The following is a 15,358-nucleotide window of genomic DNA, read 5'->3' on the forward strand; positions in this document are numbered from 1 at the left end:
GGAGGCCGGGGCAGGTGGATCGCTTGAGCTCAGGAGTTTGAAACCAGGTTGGGCAACATGGTGAAACCTGGTCTCTACCAAAAATACAAAATTAGCCGGGTGTAGTGGTGTAGTCGCAGCTACTCGGGAGGCTGAGGCAGAAGAATCGCTTGAACCCAGGAGGCAGAGGTTGCAGTGAACAGAGATCACGCCACTGCACTTTAACCTGGGCAACAAAGTGAGACTCTGTCTCAAAAAAATAAAAAAAAGGACCCAATAAATTAGAAGTATAAAAATTGTAAGAAGAGAAATCTATCACTGTTTGAAGGTGTTATGGAAGCATTCTGGGAAAACCCAAGAGGTTCAATTAAAAAACTATAATAAGAATTCATCAAAATAATGGAAACAAATATATAGATAACTTTCATTTATACAAACAATAACGAGTTAGAAAATTTAATGAGAAAATATTGTAATTACAATTGCAACAAAAAAGATAAAATATGTAGGAATAAACTTTACAAGTAAGCCATATGCGAATAAAACTATAAAACAAACAGTGAATTGAGTAAATGAAAAGCATATCCTGTTCTTGGATAAGGCACCACATCAGAGCCAGGCGCGGTGGCTCACACCTGTAATCCCAGCACTTTAGGAGCCTGAGGCAGGTGGATCACCTGAGGTCAGGAGTTGGAGACCAGCTTGGCCAATGTGGTAAAATCCCGTCTCTACTAAAAATACAAAAATTAGCCAGGCGTGGTGGTGTGCACTTGTAGTCCCAGCTATTTAGGAGGCTGAGGCAGGAGAATCACTCGAACCTGGGAGGCAGAGGTTGTGAGCCAAGACCGCACCACTGCATTCCAGCCTGGATGACAGTGAGACTCTGTCTCAAAAAAAAAAAAAGGACATCACCAGAAAGGGTCGATTCTCCCTGCAATAACTTATAAATGGCATATGATCCCCATAAAAATGCCAACAGTTGGCCGGGCACGGTGGCTCACACCTATAATCCCAGCACTTTGGGAGGCTGAGGTGGGTGGATCACTTGAGGTCAGGAGTTCAAGACCAGCCTGGCCAATATGGTGAAACCCCATTTTTATTAAAAAAAAAAAAAAAAAATTATTAAAAAAAAATGCCAACAGTTTCCTGTAATAGGCTGATTCTAAAGTTCATGTAGAAAAATTAATGTCAGAAAACCATAAGCGATGAGGTGAGACTACTTCTACCAGATATTACACCATATTATAACTTCAAAAACATAGTGTGGTTCTGATGCATTACACAGACATCCCATGGAACAGAATAGAAGATCCAGAAATAGACTCAAACGTGAACATTTACTATATACAGAAGTGGCATCAAAGATGGGTGGGGGGAAAGATGGACTTTTAAATAGATGGTGTTGAGACAACAGGAAAACAAATTAGGTATCTCACACTGTAGTAGAATAGACTCCAACTAATGAAGAGATTTAAATGTAAAAAATGAACAAACAAAAACTCATAAAAGTATATAAAGAAAATCATGAGAATATTCAAATACAGCCTTGGAGTGGAGAAAGACTTTCTAATTAAGACTAAAAATCTAAAGCCTCAAAGGAAAGGCTAATAATTTCAAATACATAAATAATTTAAAAATCTCCATTATGGCCAAAAAGAAAAAAAAAGGTATAAGCAAAGACAAACGGCAAAGTGGAGAAAAAGTGTGCAAGTCTGTTAAGGCTGCTATAACAAAATACCACAAATTGCATGGTTCATATAAGCAACAGAAATTTTTTCTCAGAGTTCTGGCAGAAGCTAGGAAGTCTTAGGTCAAGGGGCTGGCAGATTCAGTGCCTACTGAGGAAATGCTTCGTGGTTCACAAACGGTGCCCTTTGACTATTTCTTTACATGGTGGAAAGAGCAAACAAGCTCCTTCGGGACTATTTTATAAAGACATAATCCCTCCTGACTTAATCACCTCTCAAAGTCTCCACCTTCTAATATCACCTTGGAGGTTAGGATTTCAGCCTATGAATTTTAAGGGGGCACAAACCAGACCATAGCAGCCAAGGATGTGAAGAAAAAAAAACTCAGAGAAAAAGAAATACAAATGGGGCCGGGCATGGTGGCTCACACCTGTAATCCAGCACTTTGGGAGGCCAAGGCGGGTGGATCACGAGGTCAGGAGTTCTCAATCAGCCTTGCCAACATAGTGAAACCCCATCTCTACTAAAAATACAAAAATTAGCCAGGCATGGTGGTGCATGCCTATAGTCCCAGCTATTCAAGAGGCTGAGACAGGAGAATCACTTGGCCCCACGAGGTGTGGAGGTTGTAGTGAGCCGAGATCGTGCCACTGTACTCTAGCTTGGGCAACAGAGTGAGACTTCATCTCAAAAAAAAAAAAAGTACAAAAATGAGCCAGGTGTGCAACTGTAGTCCCAGCTACTAGGGAGGCTGAGGCAGGAGAATTGCTCGAACCTGGGAGGTAGAAGTTGCAGTGAACTGAGATTGCGCTACTGCACTCCAGCCTGGGCAACAGAGCCAGACTCTGTCTCAAAAAAAAAAAAAAAAGAATACAAATGGCTCTTAAACACATGAAAAGATGTCTCAACTTACCTGAAATAAAGAAACGCAGAACAAAATGATTCTGATAGGCCCATCTTCACCTGTTAATTTTGCAAAAACAAGAAAGTTTAGTAATGCACTGCTAAGGCTGTGGCAAAACCAGCCTTCTATTTCATTACTGATAGGTATATAAATTGATGAAACTCTAGGAAAGGCAATTTAGCCATAATCATTAAAATTTTAAGTGTATATTCCCTCTGACCTGGCAATCACACTTCTCAAATTCATCCTGCAGATACATTTGCCCACAAGGGAAATGACATGTATGGTGATTATACTGCAGCACTGTTTCTCATGGCAAAATATTGGCAGTAAGCTAGCAATCCATCTGTTTAACTACAGTTAAATGAACTAAGGTCCATCCCGACAAGATACAATGAAACTATAATGGGAGCTAAGGGAGAAGAATGAAAGATCTTCATTCACTGTGGAGTGAGAGGAGCCAGCTGCAGAACTGTATGTATGGTGACAACCTTTCATACAAAATAGAAAAAAGAGGAGGTGATGAAATTGAGGTGCAGAGTCGATGCAATTCCAATTTGAAATTCCTCAAGAATTTTTTTGGTAAAAATTGATAAGCTGATTCTAAAATTCATCTGGAAATGCAAAGGACCTAGAATAGCCAAAAGAACTCTGCAGAAGAAAACCAAAGTTGGAGGAAGAACTCTTATTAATCTTGAAAACTGTTACCAGCATGGGCTGAAGAACCGCTTGTTGGGTACTATGCTGACTGCTTGGCGAACAGGATCGTTGGGACCTCAAACTTCAGAGTCATGCGATTTACCCATGCAACAAAGCTGCACATGTACCCTTTATAATAAAAGTTAAAATTTTAAAAATAAAATAAAGGTGAAATTAGGGAAAAAAAGAGAAAACTGTTATAAAGCGATAGCAACCAAAACAGCATAGCATCGGCTTAAAGACAGCAGACAGATGGAACCTAATAGAGTCCACAAAGAAATCCACACATCAGTGGACAACTGATATTTAATAAGGTTACAAAAGCAGTGAGGTGGAGAAAGGATGACCTTCTCAACAAATGGTGCCAGGACATTTGGTATCCACATACAAAAAAATGAACTTGGATCCCTACCTGAAACTATACCTTGTCTTCACAAAAGATCTGAACGCACACTTCAACAGAGAAGACATAAGTAAGGCAAAAAAGCACATGAAAAGATGCTCAACATCATTAGCCACTAGGGAAATGCATTAGAAAACTTTTTGGGGTGATGAATTTGTTCCCTAACACCAATTGTGGTGATGGTTTCACAGGTATATACATATGTTAAAACATATCAAATTGCACATTTTAAATGTGTGTACTTTGTCATATATATATATTGGTTGGGGGTGGGTTTTTTGTTTTGTTCTTTTTTGAGATGGGGTCTCACTCTGTCACCCAGGCTGGTGTACAGGGGCACTATCTCAGCTCACTGCAACTTCCACCTCCTGAGTTCAAGAGATTCTCCTTCCTCAGCCTCCTGAGTAGCTGAGATTGCAGGCATGTGCCACAGTGCCCAGCTAATTTTTGTAATTTTAGTAGAAACGGAGTTTCACCATGTTGGCCAGGCTGGTCTCAAACTCCTGACCTCAGGTGATCTGCCCGCCTTGGCCTCTCAAAGTGCTGGGATTACAGGCGTGAGCCACTGCACCCAAGCTGTTGTAAATTATTTATGCCTCAAAAAAATAAAAGCTGTTTTAAAGAAAGGAAGGAAGGAATAAAGGAGGTAGACTGGGAGGAATATAGTCATATTCTCAACAAGAATTTCTAGATATAAAAGAGACTAGAGAAAGTGGTTATGAGGAATGAGACTTTTAAATATGGAATTACCATTTTATACTTTTAAAATTAAAAATATTTTGAATCATATGAATACATTTCTATTTCAAGAATTAAACAATAAAAAATAGAAATGATTTTTAGGCCAAGGGAGTAATTTGAGTTAATATTTTTCCTGCTTAAGTCACAAAGCCTCCCAAACTGAGTCTCGCCCAAGCTCACAAGTTTCTCCCTAGAACAGCAACCCCAGCTCTTCACATTGTCCTCTGGGGTGACTGGCAGTGCCCAGAGATGGGGACTTTCTGTTCATGGTTATAGACAAAGAACAGTGTGTTTTGCTAGGCCATGTATATACACACACATTTTCTTTGCGTAACATCTTAAAGTCGTGGCAAAATAGTGGAAAGCACCAATGGAATCTGAAAGAATGTTTCAAAGACCAGTATGGATTTACCTCTATATTGTCCAATTAATTATCAGTTAAGATAACCTCAATAATAAGAAGCATAGGAAGAAATAGCTCTCACGGTTTTAAAATCATCAGGAATTTTGCTTCAAAACTTGAATCAAATAGTAATGCAGGTATTAACAATAAATATGAGGATGGCAAGTTTTAATATGAACAGAAATTTAAACTTCCTGATCTAGGATGGTGGTTAAAAATCCAAAGTGCTGGCCAGGCGCAGTGGCTCACACCTGTAATCACAGCACTTTGGGAGGCCAAGGTGGGAGGATCATTTGAGGTCAGGAGTTGGAGACCAACCTGACCAACATGGTGAAACCCCATCTTTCAATTAAATTTAAATACAAAAATATTAGCCAGGCCTGGTGGCGCATGCTGGTAGTCCCAGCAACTCAGGAGGCTGAGGCAGGAGAATTGCTTGAACCCAGGAGGCAGAGATTCCAGTGAGCCAAAATTGAATCACTGCACTCCAGCCTGGGCCACAGAGCAAGACTCCATCTCAAAAAAAAAAAAAAAAAAAAAAATCCAAGATGCGCAGGCCAAGTTTAAGATATAGTCTCACTCCAGATAACCTGTTTATGATTTCCATTTGGAAAGATGTCAGTGTTCCTTTAGCCCCTGTTGTGAGAATGTTGCAATTATTTCAGGTTGTTGTAAACCCTGAAATGTCTCCTTGTTTCTTTTCCACGAGAGGATTAAAGATATTGGATCTGGCTTGTGAAGTGTACGTGGGAGGGTTTTTTAGTCTAGCATTACTCATCAGGAATCAATTCTCCCAGTTGATAAGAATCAACCTTTAGAATAGAGGTTGATTTGCCCACTGGGAGTCATCTTGCAGTTTCATTATAAAACGGTTCTGCTGAGCCAAGCTGCATAATGAATAAACAAACCAATCTATGGAAATCCTATAGGAGGTTTTCTGTTACCATCCATTTGGGGGTTCCCACCTACCTTCAGCTTCCTTATTTAAATTTTGTGTGAACAACATAAAAACTTTGTGCTTATTGAAGAGTTTAATAAAAACAACACAAAGGACTTTCTAAAGGAGCTTTGAAAGTTCAAGATTCTAGAAAACTTGTATCAAGATTTTATCAATGCAAACATCTTGAGTAAATAGGAACTCAGAAGGGCTCTTTTATATTTACTGAATTTGTCAAAGACTGAGCTATTTTACAGGATTTGGTGGCTGGGGGTGAAAATATTTTTATGACTTGTTCCAACAACAACAACAACAACAACAAAAACGAAAAATAAAAAACCCAAACCTGATTAACTAAGATATCATCAGCTGAGCTTCTGAGACCCACAGAGACCTCTTAAGAGCCTCGACTCCTACTAAACTAATACATGACTGTTCTTCAAACTAACCAAGAGGACTTCATTGCTTTTAGAGAACACAATTAATTCTGCTTTGAAAGTTTCCCCATCTCTATAGAGAAAATGTTCTTTGACTCTGTCTTTACCTTTCTTAACAGCGATCCCAAATCCTACATCGTACCCGTAACAATTCAGTGAAGAAGCTAGCCTGGGTTAAAGCTATTTGTACCTTTAAAAAGCAATAGGGCCAGGTGCGGTGGCTCACGCCTGTAATCCTAGCACTTTGGGAGGTTGAGGTGGGTGTATCCCTTGAGCCCAGGAGTTCGAGACCAACCTGGGCAACAGGGAAAAATCCCCAAACCCCATCTCTGCACACACACACACACACACACACATATACACACACAATTAGCCAGGCAATATGGCGTGTGCCTGTAGTCCCAGCTACTTTTGAAGCTGAGGTGGGAAGATCACCCCTATCTCAAAAGAATAAATAAAAAATAAAGCAGCAATGGCAAGCCAGAGCATACACAGCCTGGTAAACCTGTAAGGATGTTGGGGTGAACCCTCAGAGCAGAAGGAAGCCCATGGAAGGTTGCTAGACAGAGAATGAAATGAAAATGTGTTTATATTTGCAAGTGTTCACCCTGGCTAGAGTGTGGAGATTAGACTGGAGAGGTGTGGGAAATCCAGAGATAGGTGGAGAGGTTAGCCAGAGGGAGGATGCGACTTGCGTTGCACTAGAGGGAAAGGATGGATGTCAAAGCATGAAGGTTTGTAGGTTTCAAGAGAGGGCTGTCAGAGAGCATCCATTTAATGACTTGAAGCAAGAGACCAGTCATTTGCTGAGATTCGGGGCTGTGGGAAGGACCTACAGTTTGAAACATTCTGAAATTCTGTCCAGAAAGCCCACTGTTGAGGGAAGCGAGGTTTAGTGAGTGGGGTGAATTGGGAGAGGAGGTCCACCAAGCAGCTCTCAGCAGTTTGAAGGCTTAAAGTTGTGATTCATGCCTATCATGGAACAAAAGAATAACAATGATTAACTATTAATGCCATTTATATCCCAGTTCAGAAGGCTTACTGGATGTCAAGCACATGTTAGGCATTTTGGTACACTTGATCTCATATTATCCTCACAATAACCTTCCCAGTGAAGGGTTATTATCACTTTACAATTGAAACATCTGTGGCTCAGAGGGTTAAGAAACTTGACCAGGGTCAGCAAGCCAGAAAATGAATTCTGTGATCTATGGAACGTATCTGGCTTCATTCAGAGCTCTGACTGTACAGGTGTTACCACTGTTCGCCCTTTTTAAAGAGTGAGATCCAGCGGGACTTTCAAATGATTGTAACTTTTTTAGTGAGAGATAAGGTGCTTACAAGCAAGCAGCCTGTGATCATGAAAAAGCCTGGGAATCACTGAAGCAAATCTAAGTGCTTAAACTTAACTACAGGAAAAAGAAAGTTAAGTTTTTGGTTCCTCAAATTAATAGTTTCATCATAATGATAATTCCCACGTTTAGTTTGCCGTTTACAAGCCAATTTTATTTTTTATTGCATCTGTCATCTATCTATATTTATTAATTAGAGGCAGGATGTCGCTCTGTAGCTGGAGTGCAGCGGCGTGATCACAGCTCACTGAAGCCTCAACCTCCCTGGTTCAAGTGATCCTCCCACCTCAGCCTCCTGAGTAGCTGGGACCACAATCCCATGCCACTAAGCCCGGCTAATTTTTGTATTTTTTGAAGAGGAGTGGGGGCGGGGGGGGGGCGGGTCTCACCACTTTGCCCAGGCTGGTCTCGAACTTAAGGCCTCAAGCAATCCCCCCCCCGCCCCCACTCTCCACCTCGCCCTCCGAAAGTGCTGGGATTACAGCCCTGAGCCACTGCCCTCGATCTGATTTAAAATAGTACTGAGATTTTCCAGTTGCTTCACTGATTTGTTAAATTCAGTGAACTCTGCATAGACTCCTCCCCGATTCCCGATCCTGGGACAGGGAAACGAACCCTAGAGACGCTCGCGATGATGTTTGTCTGTTCTCTTTCCCAAGCCTATTTTGAGGAGCAAAAAACCGAATGTCCAAGAAGGCTCTTTGTAGATGTCTCTAAGTGTGCCTGGGAACAGAGCCTGGAAGGCAGTGTCCCCGCGACGAGGGCGAGCCCCGGGCTCCTCACCACCTCGAACTCCCCAACACTCGGAGAAGCGGCGCCGCGAACAGGACCAAGTAGGAAATGCAGGACCAAGCGCCCGAAATGCGGAAGTGGCCCGAGACAACATGGCGGCGCCGGCGTCAAGTGCCCTAACCCCGGGCCGGCGGCCAGGTACGGTAGCCTGTGGGGGACGCCACATTAAAATAACGAAGACTCGCATCCCGTGAAGCAATCTTCAGCGCAAACCTGAGTGGGCACCGAGACCTAACAGCGAGGACCGCAGTGGGAGGGCGCCCCTTGCTGGCCAGAATCGGAATGAGGAGACAGACGAACAATGCCGTTCATTCTGGCCGTCTTGAGTAGCTGGGATTACAGGCGTGTGCCACGATGCCAGGCTAATTTTTAAAAAATTTTGTAGAGATGGGGGTTGGGGGGAGGTCTCACTATGTTTCGCAGGCTGGTCTTGAACTCCTGGCCTCATGTGGTCCTCCTACGTTGGCTTCCCAAAGTGTTGAGATTACAGGCTGGAGCCACCGCACCTGGCCATTCAAGTATTCTTTTAAGCCCACACTTCTGGGTAATAGAGCATGTGTTAGTTTACTATTGCCACAGTAAAGAGGTGTAACAAAATGCCTCCAGAACTCAGGGGCCTAACCCAACAACCGTTTATTCTCACTCATGTATCTACAGGTCACTGATTTGGGCTGAGCTCAGCTGGGCGTGTCTCCAAGCTGAAGATTGGGTCCCCATCTTCTCCAGATGTCTCTCACCCTCCTTGAACCAGTGGGTCAATCAGGGCACGTTCTTCTCATGGTGATGGTGTTCACAGAAAAAGCGATCTTGATCCAGACCCCAAGAGAGGGCTCCCCTGAATTACAGGCAGGAAGGAATTCAAGACAAATTGCAGGGTGGAGTGAGAGTTTACTGAAAGCTCCTCCATTACGCAGTAGGGCATCCTTAGGAAGCAAGCAAAGGAGTGCCCTTTCACGTTTTTTTTTTTTTTCTTTTTTGAGACGGAGTCTCGATCTGTTGCCCAGGCCGGAGTGCAGTGGCGCAATCTCGGCTCGCTGCAACCTCTGCCTCCTAGGTTCAAGCGATTCTCCTGCCTCAGCCTCCCAAGTAACTGGGATTACAAGTACCCACCACCATATCCAACTAATTTTTTTATATTTAGTAGACAGGGTTTCACCATGTTGGCCAAGCTTGTCTGAAACTACTGACCTCAGGTGATCCACCCGCCTCGGCCTCCCAAATCCCTCCTGGGATTACAGGTGTGAGCCACTGCGCCCAGCCTGTTTAAGCTTTTTCATATATAGGGGTTTTGTCTATGTAAAGGCTAAACTAAGCTGTGCTTACATGTGTGTGAGCTGACAGCATGACAAAATTTATTTTTTGATTTAAAAAAACACTGTCCTTGACATTTTAGTATATAAGTACATTAAAGCATAACTATAATTATCTTGAAAGCATATATTACGGGTATTGGGACATCTGGTCTTTCTGTTGTTTTATGATTGTGTCCTTGCAGGTATCTTTAGGCTGTTTTCTCAACTGTAAATATGGGTCGTGACTGGCAAGGAATGTGCCTTGTTAGTCTCAAGATGGAGCTGAACTGAAAATGGTGTCACTCTAGCCCTTCTAGGCCCCTGCTTCCCTAACAATGGCAGAAGCAAGAAAACAAAATTCAACTATACAAAGACATTCTAAACCTTTGCTTGCATCACACCTACCAATATCCTATGGTCCTTCTGTATAGGAGAGGGGAGTGTGAAAGGAAAATACCTTGGACCCCCAAAATCACTAAAGAACTCAGCTGGAAACTGCTTAAGGCAAACCTGCCTCTCATTCTATGAAGTTCTCTCTCTGCTTACTGAGATAGATGCGTATCTGATTTGCCTCTTTCAAAAGAGCTAATCAGAAACTCCAAAGAATGCAACCGTTCGTGTCTCACCTGTCTGTGACCTGGAAACCCCCTCCCGGCTTGGAGTCTTCCTGCCTTTGCTTCAAGTTGTCCCGCCTTTCCAGACCTCACCAATGTACTTCTTATATCTATTGATTGATGTCTTGTGTCTTGCTAAAATGTACAAAACCAAGCTGCTCTGACCACCTTGGGCACATGTCATCAGGACTTCCTGAGGCTGTCACGGGTGCATCCTCAACCTTGGCAAAATAAACTTTCTAAATCAACTGAGACGTGTCTCTGATTTTCTGGGTTCACAGGGGCATGTCTGATTATTTTAAATAATAATCTAATTTAACACAAAGCACATGGTTAGAGCACTGAATTCCGTAAGTATGAGCTCACTGTCACACATCCTTTACTGAAATGTGTCCGCAGGTGAGAGATACTGTGTACCATAGAGATGCATGCAGCATTCTGTAAGTCCATACATGTGGGTGCTGCAGGCAGAGAAGGCACATCCCTGAGTGGACTGAGTCTACACCTGGGAGGCATATCGCTCATTCCTCCAGGGGTCTGATGTAATTCGCTTGCCATCAAGTGGCCAGCTAGTCTCCCTAAAGAATCGTGTCCTGACCGGGTGAGGGGGCTTACACCTGTAATCTCAACACTTTGGGAGGCTGAGGCGGACGGATCAGAAGGTCAGGAGTTCGAGACCAGCCTGGCCAATATGGTGAAACCCCAGCTCTACTAAAAATAGAAAAATTAGCCGAGCATGGTGGCGGGCACCTGTAGTCCCAGCTACTCAGGAGGTTGAGGCAGGAGAATCGCTTGAAACCAGGAGTTGGAGGTTGCAGTGAGCTGAGATCATGCCACTGCACTCCAGCCTGGACAACAGAACCAGACTCTGTCTCAGAAAAAAAAAAAAAAACAGAATCGTGTCCTATCAGGTTCTCAAAGTTGGCTTCTGCTGTTGGCAGGTTGGGTACTTAACAGTGACAGTGGCCAGCCAGATCAGCCAGGATGAAGGGCAGTCCATGAGGCTGAACACATGCATTCGTACATGGGCTCTTTGACCAAGAACGGGGATGTTTTGGGGGGAAAAGTCCAACATCCACAGATGATAGAGACCTCCTCCATACCGAATGCCTTCTGATGGATGTTTGCAGAGGACAAAAATCTTCACATTCAGTGCCCATTTAAAAAGCTCCATCCACATCCCCACCAGACCTCCTGTACCTAATCTTTACTCTTATTCTTATTCCCTGATCAACTGGCCAACCCTCGAACCAGTGTCCATCAGTCCTTCAGGCCATCTCTACTTAGCTGAGAAGTGGAAATGCAGTCACAGTGCTCAGTTCCACCATCTGAGATGACTTCCCTTCACCACCGTCTTTTTAGGGCTTCTCCCAAGCGAGGCTACAGTAGAAGAGCTGTTCATGTCTGGCATGTGCCAGCATATTATGCAGATGTCAGCACGAGCCCCATTTTTTCCATCCTGTACTAACTGGACTTAGAGAAATCCTGTGAGTCTCTAGGTGTGGACTGAGGAGGGGGTAGGAATTTAAGTGACCTTCTTGTACAGCCTGCTTGTACGAACCTATATACACTTTTTATTTCACAACAGAATGTTGCTGTGTAAATTCAATTTTTTTTTTTTTTGAGACAGAGTCTCACTCTGTCACCCAGGCTGGAATGCAGTGGCCTGATCTTGGCTCACTGCGACTTCTGCATCCCAGGTTCAAGCAATTCTCCTGCCTCAGCCTCCTGAGTAGCTAGGATTACAGGAGAATGCCACCACACCCAGCTAATTTTTGTATTTGTAGTAGAGACAGGTTTTCGCCCTGTTGCCCAGGCTGGTCTCGAACTCCGGGCCTCAAGTCGTCTGCCTGCCTCAGCCTCCTAAGGTGCTGAGATTACAGGTGTAAGCCACCATGTCTAGCCTGTACATTCAGTTTTAATGATCAAATGAAATGAAATTCCTGAAGGGCAGTTCAGATGAGTCTCTTGGTGCCACCTGGCAGGAGTGGTGGCCCTCAAGTGAGGAGGCAGCCAGCCTGCAACGAGGAGCTAGGGGAACAAAGACCACCAACCTCACACCACCCCTCTGTTCTTCCACAAGTGTTCTCCATTGGCTGCACCTGACCAGGAGTCAGAGGATGAGTGAGCCCATCGATGTGGTCCACGAGTCAGCCTCTGGGGCAGAGCAGGAGAAATTCATCTCGACGGGCTGTGGTGGGCAGCCTCTAAGATGGTACCCACTGAGCTCCACCTCTTGGTATTCACCCCAGGGCTGGTCTGTGTGACCAGTAGAATATGGAGAGACAATGACGTTTCACGTAACAAGTCAGGTTAGAAACGGCACTGCATCCTCAGTTTTGGTTACTGCAGTTGGGAGCTTTCTAAGAGGGCCCACGATTCCCGCCTGCTGGCATCCACGCCCGTGTGTAATACACTTCCTTTGAGTGTAGGCTGGACCAAGTGACTTGATCCTAATTAATCGAATATGGCGAAAGTTTTGGGATATCCCTTCTGAGATTAGGCAACTAAAGGTTCTGACTTCCATCTTGCTTGCTGGCTTTAGCCAAGCAAGAGACCCATGTGGAAAGAATTGAGGGAGACCTCTGGCCAACATCCACCTGCGTGCGTATGGAAAGAGATCCACCCAGGTGAGACTTAAGAGTCTCAAGTTAAACTGACTGCAGCCCCAGCTGACACCCTCACTGCAGCCTATGGAGAGACTCAGCTCCGAGTCCTCAGCTAACCCATGCCCAGATTCCTATTCCACAGAAGTGTGAGACAACAAATGCCATTTGATGTTTGGGGGTAATTTATTATAAAACAAAAGGGGCTGGGCACGGTGGTTCACACCCGTAATTCCAGCACTTTGGGAGGCCGAGGCAGGTGGATCACGAGGTCAGGAGTTTGAGACCAGCCTGGCCAACGTAGTGAAATCCCATCTCTACTAAAAATACAAAACAATTAGCTGGGCATGGTGGCAGGCACCTGTAATCCTAGCTACTTGGGAGGCTGAGGCAGGAGAATCGCTTGAACCTGGGAAGCGGAAGTCGCAGTGAGCCGAGATGGCGCCACTGCACTCCAGCCCAGGCCATGGTGCCACTCCGTCTCATTCTGTCTCAAGAAAAAAAAAAAAAAGGGTAACTAATATTCTCTCTCTCTGATCACCTACTTTGGGTGAAGTCAGTGGCTGTATCATTAACAGCTCTATGGGGCGCCCACCTGGCAAGGAACTGTGGCTTTCTGCCCTTAACCTTGTGAGTGAGCCCGGAGGCAGATCCCCACCCAGCCAAGCTTTCAGATGACTGCAGTCCCTGCCCTCAGCATGATTCAGGACAGACCTGAGCCAGGACCCCTAGCAAACCCACTACCTTATTTCTGACCATCAGAAACTGCGCAAAGTAGAGCCTGGAATGGTGGCTCACACCTGTAATCCCAGCATTTTGGGATACCATGGCGGGCGGATCACTTGAGGTCAGGAGTTCCAGACCAGCCTGGCCAACATGGCGAAACCCCATCTCCACAAAAAAATACAAAAACTAGCCGGGTGTGGTGGCACACACCTGTAATCCCAGCTCCTTGGGAGGCTGAGGCAGGAGAATCGCTCGAACCTGGGAGGCAGAGGTTGCAGTGAGCCGAGATGACGCCACTGCACTCCAGCCTGGGAGATAGAACTGAGACAATGTCTCAAACTGCTAAGGTAATACATGTTTGGGGTTTTAGGCTGCTAAAGTTTGGGGTAATTTGCTTTGCAGCAATTGATCCTAATCCATGAGCCAACAGAAAACATTCAGCAAAGAGGAAAACAGAAAGTTCATAAAATTGGTTCGAATATTCCTTAGGAATAGTATTTGGTACATATTCTTTTTTTTTGAGACGGAGTCTTGCTCTGTCTCCAGGCTGGAGTGCAATGGCGCAATCTCGGCTCACTGCAACCTCCCCCTTCCAGGTTCAAGTGATTCTCCTGCCTCAGCCTCCTAAGTAGCTGTGTTTACAGGCACATGCCCCCACGCCCAGCTAATTTTTGTATTTTGAGTAGTCAGGGGTTTCATCATGTTGGCCAGGCTGATCTTGAACTCCTGGCCCCAAGGGTTCCAGCAACCTCAGTACTTCCCAAAGTGCTGGGATTACAGGCGTTAGCCACTGCACCCGACCCTGGTTCATATTCTTGATAGGCCTTGAACCTATGTATGGAGTCATTTTTTGAGGAACTTTCATAACAAAAACGGTTTTCTTTTGCTTCAGGGACAAACTCTGGTATTCCACTAAATTGAGAATAATGGGCCCGGCATGGTGGCTCATGCCTGTAAGACCAGCACTTTGGAAGGCTGAAGCAGGAGGATCACTTGATCCCAGGAGGTGGAGACCAGCCTGGGCAACACAGGAAGACTCCTCCCCTCCCCCATCTCCACGAAATTTTTTTAAAAAAATAGCTGAGTGTGGTGGCGTGCACCTGTAGTCCCAGCTACTTGGGAGGCTGAAGTGGGAGGCTCGCTTGAGCCCAGGAATTCGAGGCTGCAGTGAGTTATGATCGCACCACTGCACTCCAGCCTGAGCAACAAGAGAAGACCCAGTCTCAAACAAACAAACAAAAAACACCAAAAAAGGAAAAAGTTAAAAATAATGACAGACCCTTTATTAGCAGCTCTTACATGCCTGGACAGTGAACTTATTTATATCATCTTTCACAAATAGAAAAACTGAAGCTCATTCAGAGTAGATAATTTATCTAAAGACACATGGTTAGTAAAAGGGAAAACCCAGGTTTGTATTCCAAAGCCCTCGTTCTTTCCACCACAGTATTATGGCCTCCCTAACAGTGATCCTTATAACTTTAAATGAACTTACATCATAGCTCCTGTCCTGAACACCGAGGGACGTTGGTTCACGGAGATTAGAAAGTTAATGCATCCCGCTGCGTCCCCTCCACCGCCGTGCACCCAGTCTCGCGACATAAACTCAACCAGCCTCCAGTATCTGGGGATCGGGGTCTGGTTTGTAAGAGGGCCCGCACGCCTCCAGCTGGGGCAGAATTGGAAGATTCAGAAAGGAAAGTTGGAGAGGCAGCGAAAGAAGGATGCAAAAGCGAGGCCGTCTGTGCCTGCGTCTCGAGCGCCTAGGATCCCCGAGCCCGGCAG

At 44.7% G+C, this 15,358-nt stretch overlaps 1 long non-coding RNA gene across 1 annotated transcript; it reads right to left on the reverse strand.

Annotated features, from left to right (window-relative positions):
* Positions 1 to 419: 419 nt before the first annotated feature.
* Positions 420 to 15,349, reverse strand: LOC135276057 (uncharacterized). Its single transcript, XR_010343614.1, has 3 exons — positions 15,069 to 15,349; positions 2,581 to 2,630; positions 420 to 866 (listed from the first exon to the last, which is right to left on the reverse strand). It is a non-coding gene; the product is annotated as an uncharacterized LOC135276057 (long non-coding RNA).
* Between the last annotated feature and the right edge of the window lie 9 nt (positions 15,350 to 15,358).

Source organism: Aotus nancymaae, unplaced genomic scaffold (genome assembly GCF_030222135.1).
Source record: "Aotus nancymaae isolate 86718 unplaced genomic scaffold, 86718_ANA_hifiasm-v0.15.2.pri h1tg000020l, whole genome shotgun sequence".
Taxonomy (NCBI): domain Eukaryota; kingdom Metazoa; phylum Chordata; class Mammalia; order Primates; family Aotidae; genus Aotus; species Aotus nancymaae.